Source organism: Aethalodelphis obliquidens, unplaced genomic scaffold, assembly GCF_003676395.1.
Source record: "Aethalodelphis obliquidens isolate GAN/ISIS:26980383/991018 unplaced genomic scaffold, ASM367639v1 scaffold43, whole genome shotgun sequence".
NCBI lineage: Eukaryota > Metazoa > Chordata > Mammalia > Artiodactyla > Delphinidae > Aethalodelphis > Aethalodelphis obliquidens.
The window spans coordinates 10,947,008-10,960,139 of NW_020837987.1; positions in this window are offsets into that span (position 1 = coordinate 10,947,008).

Here is a 13,132-nt window from a genome sequence, read left to right on the forward strand (position 1 = left end):
CAAGAGAGATCCCCGTGGTTTACAGTGAAGGCCATGGACCCTGAAGCCAGGTCCCTTCGGTTCATCCCAGCTCTGCCATATGCTAGCCTGTGGGACGACTTTGGGTGACTCGTTTAACTGCTCTGTGGCCCATCAGTAAAACAAGGATAACGGTAACATAATACCTGCCTCAAAGGGTAGGTGTGTGGATTACGTAAGATGGTGGGAGTAAAGAACTGTGAATAATGCCTGGCACGTGGTGAGCCTTCAATGACTGTCAGCCACATGTATTATTATTATTGTTTTTGTTATTATTAAATATTTATCTCTCTCTCTTCACTGTAGGTGTGGCTGACAAAGAAGAAATGGCTGAACCGCTTTGGGTTTTTTTTTTCAGTTTAAATAAATTGAATAAAAATTTAAAAAACAAATAAATGAATCTAGACAAAAGGAGCTATTACAAGCAGATCTTAATCATGAATTTTTATGTGGTACTCAAAAATACTAACAGCTATTTTACAATGGCCAGTTTCAAAAGATAAATTTTGTGGAACACATGTGTATATTTCTGTTCAGTATATAATTAGTAGTGGAACTTCACAGTTATAGAATACGTATATCTTCAGCTTTTATCACTGCTCCCAAATTGTTTTCCAGTCAAATTCATTGTATTTTCATACAATGGGTTCCACAGTGAAATACTACATAGTAATGGAACAAATTTAGATAAATCACAAAAACATGAAATCTCATAAACACAGCTACAGGAGAGGGCAGAAGTTATACTACCATTTTTAATAATACAAGCATAACCAGGAACTCACTAGCAGTCCAGTGGTTAGTACTCTGCACTCTCACTGCTGAGGGCCCAGGTTGGATCCCTGGTTGGGGAACTAAGATCACACAAGCTGCATGGCATGGCCAAAAATAAAACAAAAAAACCCCCTACTCTTTGCTATTAGAAGACACGATATGTGGGGTGGCAAAGAAAAAAAAAAGAAGTACAAATGTGCATCTGAAGTGTGGGCACCTATCAGTCCAACAGGTGATACCAAGAAGGAGTGTGGGGAGGGGAGAATCCTGGGGCTGGGGACAAGATGAAGGCCCTGGGAGCTCCATTTGAGACCTCCTCCCTCCAGGTTTTCTCGTCATTTTTCTGTGGGATGTTCTCATCTTGTTGAGAGCCCCAGGGACTGCTTTTGTCTCCTCTTGCCAGCTGCCAACACTCCATCTCCCCATCTCACCAAATCCCTTGGAGCACATAAACAATCAGTCGAGATTTCTTAAAACTCTTGTGCTGCAACCAAAAGAAACTCACTGAAGTAGCTCAAGAAACAAACACAGGGAAGATTTAATATACGGATCCAGGAAGAGTTCCCGGAATCCAAGGGTGTATCAGTTAGCACTTGCTGTGTAACAAACTACCTGCCAAAACTTAGTGGCTTGAAACAACAGCGATTTATTTAGCTACAATTCTATGGGTTATCAATGTGGGTTGGGCACAGCTGGGCAGCTCTTCTGGTCTCTGCTGGGCTCACTTATGCATCTACGGTTGGTTGGCAGGTTACCTAGGGCCTGTCTGGACTGGGATAGCCTCAGCTGTGGTAACTAGCCATGTAACTGACTCTTCCATGTCATCTCTCATTCTCTAGCAAGCAGACACAAGCATGCTCATGACAGAGGCAGGATTCCAAGAGTGAGGGCAGAAGATGCAATGCCTCTTAGGGCCAAGGTTAAGAACTGGCAAATTGTCACTTCTGTCACATTCTATTGCTCAAAGCAAGTCACACGACCAGCTCAGATTCAATAGGTGGGGAAATGACCTCACTTTTTGATGGGAGGGGAAGAATCTGTGGCCGTTCTTGCAATCTACCACAAATGGCAGGACACCATGGTCAGAAAGCAGGAAAGCTACTGGAACCAGGATAGTTGCTTGCTGCCTCTCCCAGCCTCCCACCCCTCAGCCCTTGTAATCCTCTTCTCCAGGAACATGGAATTCACAGTTCTCTGTCTCGCTCCGTAGATGGGCCGTCGATGTTTCTCCATCCATGTGGAGAAAGGCACCATCCCATAGCTTGCAAATCCACAACACCCCTGTTCAAAGAAACTGCCCAACTTAGCCAGCATCCCTTTGCCTTATCTCTGACACCTCTGGAAAAGGTATCTGATTACCTTACTTTGGGACAGTTGTCAACCTTGGTCCCAGCACTGTGGCTGCAGTGGGGAGCAGAGGTGTTTTGTACAATCAGAGGTCCAGGGGATCATCCCCATTTGTGAGGGCTCAGTGCTCAGTAAAAAGTGGGGAGGTTTTGCCTTGTAAGCTGGGCAGACACGCCAAAATATTCTTCTACATATGAAGCTTATTTTTGCTCCTTTTCAAAGAGAAAAAACCTTCCAAATGCAGAGAAGTGGGGGAAAGTGGTCTCAACCCCCAGAAATCCATGGTACATTTGTAAATGAGATCAAACACTTTCTTTCACTGGAGAATCCTGACAGGTGGCAGGCAGAGGGTACTCACTGACCCTACGCAAGTCACTTACCCGCTCTGAGACTCACCTGCTTGAAACGAGTATGAATGAAACTCATGTGCAGATATGTCTAACATTTGAGGAACATTCAGTGCTCTGCGACACACTACCATGTCAACATAAAGGCACCTACAATATCATGACGATTAGCAATAATAGTAGCAGACCTGAGTTCAAATCTTGTCTGTTGAGGGCTGTCCACGTGCCAGCCACTACACTAGGTTCCTTATGTGATTCATATGTTGTATCATCCTCACTGCACCCACTGAGGAAAGGAGAACTACCCCCACTTTACAGACAAAGAAGGTGAGTCTCAGAGAGACTAAGTGACTTGCCCCAGGGTCATACCATGGTGGGGCTGGTCTCCAAGCCAGGCTCCCTGGCTCTGAAATCCCTGTTTCCAGTCATCCCACTGCCCCGTTGCTCCCTCCCTAGAGCTGGAGCCCCATTCCCATTCTCTCATGGGCCCCCTCACGTCCTATGTCAGGGAGGTGTCTTTGTGCTCATGTACATAAGATAAAAATGAGGCACAGAGAGGGCAAGTGACTTGCCCAAGGTCACACAGCCACATGTGATGCCAACTCAAGTCTGCCCAATTCCAAAGCCTGTGCCTTAGACCAGCGCTGTCCAAGAGAACTCTCTATGGTGATGGAAATGTCTATATCTGCAATGTCCACTACAATATTATTCAACAAAAGTGGCTATTGAGCCCTTGAAATGGAGATAGTGTAACTGAGGAACTGAATTTTTATTTTCTTTACTTTTAATCAATTTTAATTTTAATTTATATACCCACCTGTGGCTAGTGGCTATTATACCAGACAGTGCAACTCAAACTCCTAATTGTTAAAAAAAAATAACAAATCCCCCAGCATCTATATGTGTACATTACTGACTCTGTGGTAGTTCTGGGGTCCTTGCCCTGGTCTATCCAAGGGTCCAGATTTGCTCAGAAGCCCCTTATATGGAACCAGCTCCTTTCCCACCCGAGGCATCCTGCCCTACCACCTCCCTCCTCCCATTTCCCTCCACTGTAAAGGAGAGGTTAGTCATTTCCTGCCTGGGTGGTGACGGAGGGAGCTGGTTCCTGCAGCTTCTAGTCTATCTGGGTCTCAGAGATGACACTGTAGCCACCACTTGGCCACCAGCTAGAGTCCAGCTGTCCTCTGGTCAAGGCTGCAGCAATTCCCCTTGCCCTTTGGAATAGCTGAGAATCATTATGATGTCCCTCCCCCACTAAAAATAAACTGTGCACATTTTCTCAAAGAGATCTCCTGACCACCCCTGTTATAAATTCAGTCCCCTGGTTGAATTTGCCCATAGCACTGTTCTGCTTTCTAGTACTTAGCACGTTGTGTCATTAAATATTTATTGGTGTGATTATTTAACATTTATCTCATCTATTAGACTGTCAGCTCCGTGGTAGCCAGACCTGTATCTGTTACACAGTATGTGCTCAGTGAGTGTTTGTTGAATGAATGAATGAATGAATGAGGCTAAAACCACACCACTAGGAAAACTCAAAGGCTCAGAAATGAAAGCATCGATTTGAGTCCCAAACACTCCCCCACACTGGAGTTTAACAGGAATAACCTGACTCACACACCTCTCATTCTCTCTGTGTGTCAGAAAAACAGGGTCGGGCATCCTGAGGCCCCTTCCCTAACCCGACATGGAGGGTAAATGATCATCTGGCTGCAGCAGAATAGCCCAATCTCGTTGGCAACTATGGTAAAGATTACCCTCAGAGACCCACACTCTCCTCCCTCCATAATAACGGAATCCTCAATTTTAACTGGGCACACGATGTCCAAGGGGAAAGAAAAACTACATTGGCAGTAAACTGTGAGAAGTGTTATGTGTGACGTGCGGAACATGTCCTTAAGGTGAGGAAGCATCCTCTCCTATTGGCAGGAATGGGAATGTGATGGCTGGAACCCAGCAGACATATTGGATCATGAGGCGACCGTCTCATGTGGAGGAGGACAGGTGGCAAGTGAGGGGTGAGCTGAACCCAGCTTGTGCCAGCTCACGAGAGCTCACTGTGTACACCTCTTCCTAACTCCACAGTCAATGATGACACATTGGTAGCCTGAAATCAATTGTGGTGGTGGTGTTTACACCGAGGAAATTGGAAAATACTACAAATTGGATTTTTTTTTTTCAGAGAGCTGATTTACCAACACGCCACTGAAAAATGGATGCCTGGAGATTCTGTGAAGCCATCCAGCCAGCCCTGTCTTAAATACCTCTGGAATTCCTATTACATGAAAGAAGAAACAAACGTCTATTTGCTGAAGCCACTCTTGTTTTAGTGCCATTGTTCCTTACAACCCAGTTGACTCCTAATGGATATATCTAACGCTGAAATTTAAGCCATAAAGTCAAAAATTTAAATGCCACTTGGAAAAACAAAGGTTGAATGGCCAGGAGGGAGCCTGTGACCACATACAGTCTTGAATGAATTGGGCCACAGTGAAAGCGTGAGTAACGAGGAAAATAATATGCCAACGTCCCACAGTGGGGGCAGGGGGGTAGGGATGCAGCTATCGGAAACATGAAAGAACTGAGAATCCCACAGCTGTTCTCATTATTCTGTGACTATGTAGACATCACATGTTTTATATCCAGATAAAAGAAAAACTGGAACTTTCCTTCTCTGCGCAGGCATTCTCTCCCTCCCAGGCAGCCAGATCTGCCATGATGTGCTCACTGACCACAGGCAGAAGCAGAGAAGGAAGAATAGTCTTGACGTGGGGTAGAAGGAGAGGGCGGAGAGAAAGCTGAACTGTCTTCAGATTAGGGGAGACTCAGGGAGGAGAGGATGCTGATGAGACAAGATGATCTCCAAGATGTGTCCAAAACTCAAAGCGCATCCTCTCCACCTGGCCCTCTCCCAGGTATTCCCCCATCTTAATGGAATATAAGCTTGGTAGGGACCCAAAATCACAGAGGCTTAAACAAGATAGAAGTTGGTTTCTCTCTTATGTAACAGTCCCAGCGGAAGCAGTCCAGGAATGGTACAGAGGTTGTGCTTGGTGAGGTCATCTAGGGAGCCAGGCTTCTTTACCCTGTGGTCTTGCCATCCTTAGAGCGTTACACGGTTAAGATGGTGCACCACCAAGTCCCCATTCCAGCCAGCAGGGAGTGGCAATGATGGAGACAATCTCACTGCCTTCCTCTGAAGGCGTGACCCAGAAGTTTCTCACATCACGTCTGCTCACATTCCAGCAGTCAGAACTTGGCCATGTGACCCCACGAGGCCCTGCCTGGTTTATTACCTGCTCACATCTCTAGTCTCACCTTGCTCCATGCTCCCCCTCTCCAGCTGCACTGACTTTAGTCAGGGTTGGCTAACTGCTGTAAAAAATAGCTCCAAAATGTCAGTGGTTTGACCCAGTAAAAGTGTATTACTCACTCATGTCATAGGCCAGTGCAGGTCACTGGGGAGACTCCTCCCCATGCAGTCATTCAAGGACCCACGCTCCTTCTAGCCTGTGTCTTGGCCCTGCTCTGCGTCATGTGACCACAGTAATACGAGAGCTTCTGAGCTTCTGAGTTCTTAGAAATAAGAGGAAATGAGTTTAGGGAACAGCTAGCCAGTCTCCCTCACTCTTTGGTACTTAATGCAGTTCTCTCCTGCCCCAGGTCATTTGCACATGCTGTTTCCTCTGCCTGGAATACTTTACTCTCCTCTCGTTACCCAGTTAATTCCTAGTCATTTAAAAATCCCAACTCAGTCACCACCTGCCTGGATTTCACCCCCCACCCTAGCTGCACACACCCAGGAAACTTCTCCTCAATAGTCATCAAAAGTTGCCAATGTAGGGACTTCCCTGGTGGCCCAGTGATTAAGACTCTGCCCTTCCACTGCAGGGGGTGCAGGTTTGATCCCTGGTCAGGGAACTAAGATTCCGCATGCCATGTGGTGCGGCCAAAAAAAAAAAAAAATTGCCAATTTATAAGTATTTGGGTGATATTTTGACAGTATGTCTCCCCAATCAAGATTGAGTCCCAAAGGGCAGGAACTGTATCTCCCTTTGCTCAACGTCTTATCCTCTGAACCTACAATAATGCCAGTCCATGATGGGCACTCACTAAACACTTGCTAAATGAATAAATGAATGAATAGAAGAAAGAAAGTTAAATACTTTTTGAGCCCCAAAAGTTCTGCGGCGTCGAGTAAAGCACTAACCTAGCTCTCTTCTGTCCTCATGGGGCGAGCCAAGGCCTCCAGGATCTAAGGCAAGGTGAATAAACAAAGCCAGATGCACAAGGGATTTCTAGCTGTAACCTCTGGCCGTAATTTCTCTCCCCAACTCTTACTTTTCACATCCATTTTGCCAGTGGTAACAAAAACATTTCCTCTCAACTACCATTTTTGATAGACCGGCAGTGGGTCCTCAATGATCGGTATTAAGAATTCTGGGAAACTACCCATTCTCCCCAGGAAAAAGTGCCTGTATAGATTTTTTTTTTTTTTTTGCGGTACGCGGGCCTCACTGTTGTGGCCTCTCCCATTGCGGAGCACAGGCTCCGGATGCACAGGCTCAGCGGCCATGGCTCACGGGTCCAGCCGCTCCGCGGCATGTGGGATCTTCCCGGACCGGGGCACGAACCCGCGTCCCCTGCATCGGCAGGCGGACTCTCAACCACTGCGCCACCAGGGCAGCCCCTGTATAGATTACTGATTGCTGGCATGCTCCCCAGGAAGGAGTACCTGCATCAACTGTTGATGTGTGCTGAGAACTTGGACAAGAGGGTGGTGTCAGCACCCCCATATTTGCTTCCCCGGCTCATCAGCCAGGTGTCACGATCTCTCTACTCCCTGCTAGGGATCTAAAGAATTTTAGGCCTGCTCAAAGTATACTGTGCTTCACAATTACAGAGGTACAGCAAGATTCCTAGGCTATTTTAACAGTGAATGAATGCCTCGTTCATTCATTCAAAAAATATGTATTGAGCAACTTCTACGTGGCAGGCTCATGCTAGATGCCGGCAGCACTGCCAAGAACAAGACAGACTTGGTCTCTGCCTTCACGGTTTACAGATTTGATCTCCAAAACCCAGCCCATTCCTCGCCCACGTCCTCAGCCCTCCACACCCCTTCCCACCCACCCACAGCATAGTCAAAAGCAGTTTCCTCTTTCAAACATACTCAAAGGCTCTTCCTCAAGCTCTCTCAGGCTTACTCTATCTCTCTATCTCTATCTTCATATCGCTCTCTTATAAACACACACACACAGACACACACACACACAGACAAGCTAATGAGTAAGTTTTCTCTAAATTCCAGTATTTACAGAAAACATAATGGTATATACTAGAGCAGGAAAGAGGAATAAAGGACATATAACAATCAGAGATCAAATAATCACTAAAGTCATTCATTCATTCGTTCAACACGCCTTCCTCCAGCAACTGGTCTGTGTGGAGTCCTATGCTGGGCAGTACTGGGGACCCAGAGGGGACCATCACAGCCACACCCCTGCCCTCCCAGGGCTCACAGTGCAGTGGGGGAGACAGAACCATCCCCAGATGGTGACAACCCGGAGTAGTCAGGGCTGGGACATGGGAGCCCTGAGAGGGCTTTTCTGATCCAGCCTGGGGGTCCAAGAGGTCATTCTGTGCGAGGGGTCAGCTGTACTGGAGAAGACATTAAGATAATTAACAAAAAGAGCAGCCACATATGAAGGTGATATTTATCAGACATTGTACTAAAGGGCTTTAATGCATCATTTCCATTTATTTCCCCAAACTCTGGAAAGTAGATGCTATTATTAGCTCCATTTTACAGATGAGCAAGTCGAACTGTCACTGCCTAGCTGTGAGTTGCACAGCCCTGGGTTCTGCCTCCGTGGAACGTACAGCCCAGTGGGTGACAGATGTATCCCTAAAGTGACAACTCAGAGTGGGCAGGCCTGGGACAGCAGAGCTCAGTGGGCTCGGGGAGACTTGAGGAGGGATTGCCCAGGCTGGGGAGTGTGGGAAGGCTTCCTGGAAGAGGGGATGGCTCACCTGTGACCTGAAGTGGGAGCCATTAGCTAGTGAAGAACAGAGGGAAAGTGTTCTGGCCTGAAGGTGAGCAAACGTGGTTTGTTTAGAAGCATTACAAGGGTTTCCGTCTGGCTGACGTTTAAAGGGGGAGAGGAAGAGACTTCCATCAGGGGCCAGGTCATGCAGGAACTAGTAAACTAGGCTCTAGAACCTGGACTCTGCCTCACAGGGTGTGGCTCTGATGAGTCATCAGTGGGTAGAAGTAGGCTGGGAGGGGGCAGGCAGGTCTCATTTCCTTCCATGGGCAGTGAGAGAACTGCTGGAACTGGAAGGGGAGAATGGAGGGGAACAACCACTGAGAGGCACCAGTACATCCCAAATGGATGTGAGGCTCGGGGGGCTGGTGGGAGGTGAGAGGGGGGACGTGCCTGCTCTGGTAGCTCTTGGGGGAGGACAGGAAGGTGGTTGTTATTTGGGGGTTTCTTTGCCGGCTTTTTCCTGCCTAGCCTCAGAGTATAGAAGATTAAAGCTCTACCCTCTCCAACCCCACCACCCCATCCTCTGTCCCACACCGCAAAGAGGGCAGGACAACAGGGCTTGTCATCGCTGTTTTCCACGTGAGGAACATGAGATTCTTCTGTCACGAGGTCCTCGCCCTGCATAAAACTCGATGACTCTCTGCTGCCCATGGCAGTCGTTCCTAACCAGGGTGCACGGCGAGGTAATACAGGGTGGTCTCCCAAGCCCCGGGACGCCAGTAATAACAGCTACCATTTGTCGAGAGCAAAATAAATAACCTTTGTAGCCATAGAACTTATTTCTAAGTAACCTATTTAACGATCACCACAGGTTTTTATGATCCCCTATTTTCCAGATGAGAAAAAGGAGGCAAGAGAATCAATATAGGTTGCTTAGCATCACCAGCTATTAGTCGGTGAAGATGGAATTGGAACCAAGGGAGTCACACTCAGGAGCCCCAACCCCTACCCCACTGTCCCCAGCCTCCATCTCTGTCCCCCCTTCCCCCCCCCACCGCCGCCTTTCTCCCCGCCCCATTCTGCCTCCTGCCCACCCTCCCTCCCTCCCTCCCTCCCTCTCTTTCTCTTCCCACCCTCCCAGCCAGCCTCCAGGTTCCTACATCAAATCCTTTGGGGCAAAACTTCACATCTGAAATTTTATTTTTTATTTTTGGCTGTATTGGGTCTTCGTTGCTGCGTGCAGGCTTTCTTTGCGGCGAGCGGGGTCTACTCTTCGTTGTGGTGCACGGGCTTCTCATAGCGGTGGCTTCTCTTGCAGAGCATGGGCTTCCGTAGTTGCGGCACGCAGGCCCTAGAGTGCAGGCTCAGTAGCTGTGTCGCCCGGGCTTAGCTGCTCCGCGGCACGTGGGATCCTCCCAGCCCAGGGATCGAACTCACGTCCCCTGCATTGGCAGGCAGATTCTTAACCACTGCGCCACCAGGGAAGTCCCCACATCTGCAATTTTAAAAGCTTCAGTTCACTACCGTGTGCATCCATGGGTAGGAAACACTGGCAAGAGTAGGGGATGACAATCTGTCAATATCCTCCAAAACCACAAGTGCACATGCCCTCTGATCCAGCAAATCAGCGTCTAGGAACCTATGGAACTGATACAGTCACACGCATGGGAAATGGCGTGGACACAGTTACTCCGGGCAGGATGTTTGCAAATGAAAAGAGTTGGAAACACCTGAAAGGCCCATCCACTGAGGACAGGTTCAAAGTTTATGGCGTGTTTATGCAATGGAACGCTGTACAGCTGTGAATGAATGAACAAATAAACCAATGAATGAATAAATGAATCAGGCAGCTTGCTATGTCCTTGTGTAGAAAGACATAAAAGCAGGTAAAAAGCTGGAGGCAGAACAATGCTACTATTTTTTTTTCTATGTGGGAGGGAAGACTAAAGAAATATATTCATATTTGCTTGACTATACAAGCTTCCAGGTGATTCTTTTGGGTGCGGAAATTAATCACAGTTTCAATTTCATTACTTGTGATTGGTCTGTTCATATTTTCTGTTTCTTCCTGGTTCAGTCTTGGAAGGTTATACCTTTCTAAGAATTTGTCCATTTCTTCCAGGTTGTCCATTTTATTGGCATAGAGTTGCTTGTAGTAGTCTCTTAGGATGCTTTGTGTTTCTGCAGTGTCTGTTGTAACTTCTCCTTTTTCATTTCTAATTTTAATGATTTGAGTCCTCTCCCTCTTTTTCTTGATGAGTCTGGCTAATGGTTTATCAATTTTGTTTATCTTCCCAAAGAACCAGCTTTTAGTTTTATTGATCTTTGCTATTGTTTTCTTTGTTTCTATTTCATTTATTTCTGCTCTGATCTTTATGATTTCTTTCCTTCCCTGGGTCTCTACCTTCAAATTACATTCAAATCCAACTGCTTCGTCTCACCTCCCCTTCCACCACCCAGCAATGATCCTCCATCACCTCCCACCTGGACCATTGCAGTCACTTCCCCACTGGCTTCAACCTGCCACCCACTCCAGCCTGTTCCCCACAGGGCAGCCAGAGGGATCCTGTTAAAACACAAGCCTGGGGACTTCCCTGGTGGCGCAGTGGTTAAGAATCTGCCTGCCAGTGCAGGGGAGGCGGGTTCCAGCCCAGTCCGGGAAGATAAAACACAAGTGTGATCAAATCAGCTCAAAACCCTCCAAGGTCTTCCCACCTCCATAAAATATCAACATCTTACCATGGCCCACTAAGTCTCATAACATCTGACCTCTTCCTACCTCTCTGAACTGTTCCTCATACTTCCCATTACTCTTCCTACTCCAGCCACACCAGCCCCTTTGTCAAGTCAGCAAGCAGGTTTGTGCCTCAGGGCCTTTGCACTTGCTTCTTCCTGTGTCTGACATACTTTATCCCCAGGAAATCATGGAGCTGACTTCATTTAGGTTTCAACACCCCATCTCAGAGATGACTTTTCTATCAGTCAGCTTTCACTGGATTTTGCTGCAATAACAAACAACCCCTAAATCTTGATGATTTGCTCATCAACTTCTCACTCATGTTACACATTGACAGCAGGTCAGCTGTGTCTCTTCTTCACACATATTCTTTGTCCTGGGACCATGGCTGAAGGAGCAGCCCCATCTGGGACAGGTAGTTATGGGAACCAAAGAAGAAGAACAATGGATGAGCCAGGCCATAACTTTAAAACATCTGCTCAGAACTGGCTTGTGTTGTCCCCTCCAAATGCAAGTCAATTGGTGACACCTAGTTCACAGGCTTGTACCTGCTGAAAGAAACACTAAAGCTGTGAGGGTTTTTTGGTTTGTTTGTTTGTTTCTGCCTTGGGAAGGAGGGACATGCAGGGGAAGCTGGAGGGAGTAGAGTCAAAAGTGTTGGGCAGCCACAAAGGAGGAATATTGGAGAAATTCTTCCTTGTCTCCTTACCGTGTCTTATTTTCCTTCATAGCTTTTATCATCCCCTGGTATACAGAGTACCTGTCTACTTTTTTATTATCTTTCTCTTCCCAACTCCCATCCAGCATGGTACCTCCAGGAAGACAGGAACTTTGTCTCTTGCTCACTGCTGTATCTTCAGCACTTAGGACAGGGCCGAGCACATAGTAGGTGCTCAATAAATATGTATTCATTGAATGAATACGAAGAGCAAAGGGCCACGGTGGCGGAGCCCAGGGAGCTGTGGGAACCAGAGGAGGGTGGTTTCAGTGAGACCCCAGACCACCCCTCAGGGCTCAGAGGTGGAAAGGAGCCAGCAGTGGGGCTGTCAGGGGAACCAGACACCTCCTTAACTCAACCCACCCATTCCAGCTGGCACCCAGCTCCCTCCGTCACGTCCTCACCCAGCCTCACCCAGACCTGCAGCAAGACTTTTTATTTAATTCAGCAATTTTGACAGCCTGGGCCTTTTGGCCTTCCCAAGTATTTATTGACTCAAAGGGTTTTTCCCCAGGAATACCAGTCACCAAAGGCCCTCCCCCTCCTACTGACACTCACCACATCTTATCCCTGAGAACCTCCCTTTTCTTGTCCCCCTCTTTGAGTTCATCCCTAACCTTCACCGCATCCCTGACCCTCAGCCCCGCCCCCAATTTTGAGCTTCAGTAACGGAGGCTGTATCATCTGCATTGCGTGGGATTGTTCAGGACCAAGGCTCTAATGATTTGATTTTAGACAGAGGCCCCACTCCTGTCACCGAGAAGTCAGATGTCCAGTGGGGAAGAGGCAGAATATGGGGTGAGGTGGGCCCCAAATCTGAAGTCCAAACATTGGCAGGGGGGAAAGAGGGAAGCCTCTGACCATCCAGAGTCAGAGAGGAGGCTGCTGCAACCACAGTAAGCGTGGCTGGGAGCCCTGGGAGGAGGGGGAACCCCAGAGGTGACATCACGGTCCAGGGGAGAAGCATAGCAGCGGCCACAATTCCCCAATTTGGAAATAACTCAGAGGCCCAGAACAAGAGTGCCAGAAAATACAGAGATTTCCCAGAGACCAGCTCCCACATTTCCATTCAGAAATTCACCTACATACATGCAGAGTGAGAGACACCATGCATCAGAGCCACCCACCCACAGCTGTGTGCCAGGAGTGGGCTCTGGGGCCAAGTCAGAGAGGGCAGCAGGGAACAGAACCCTCC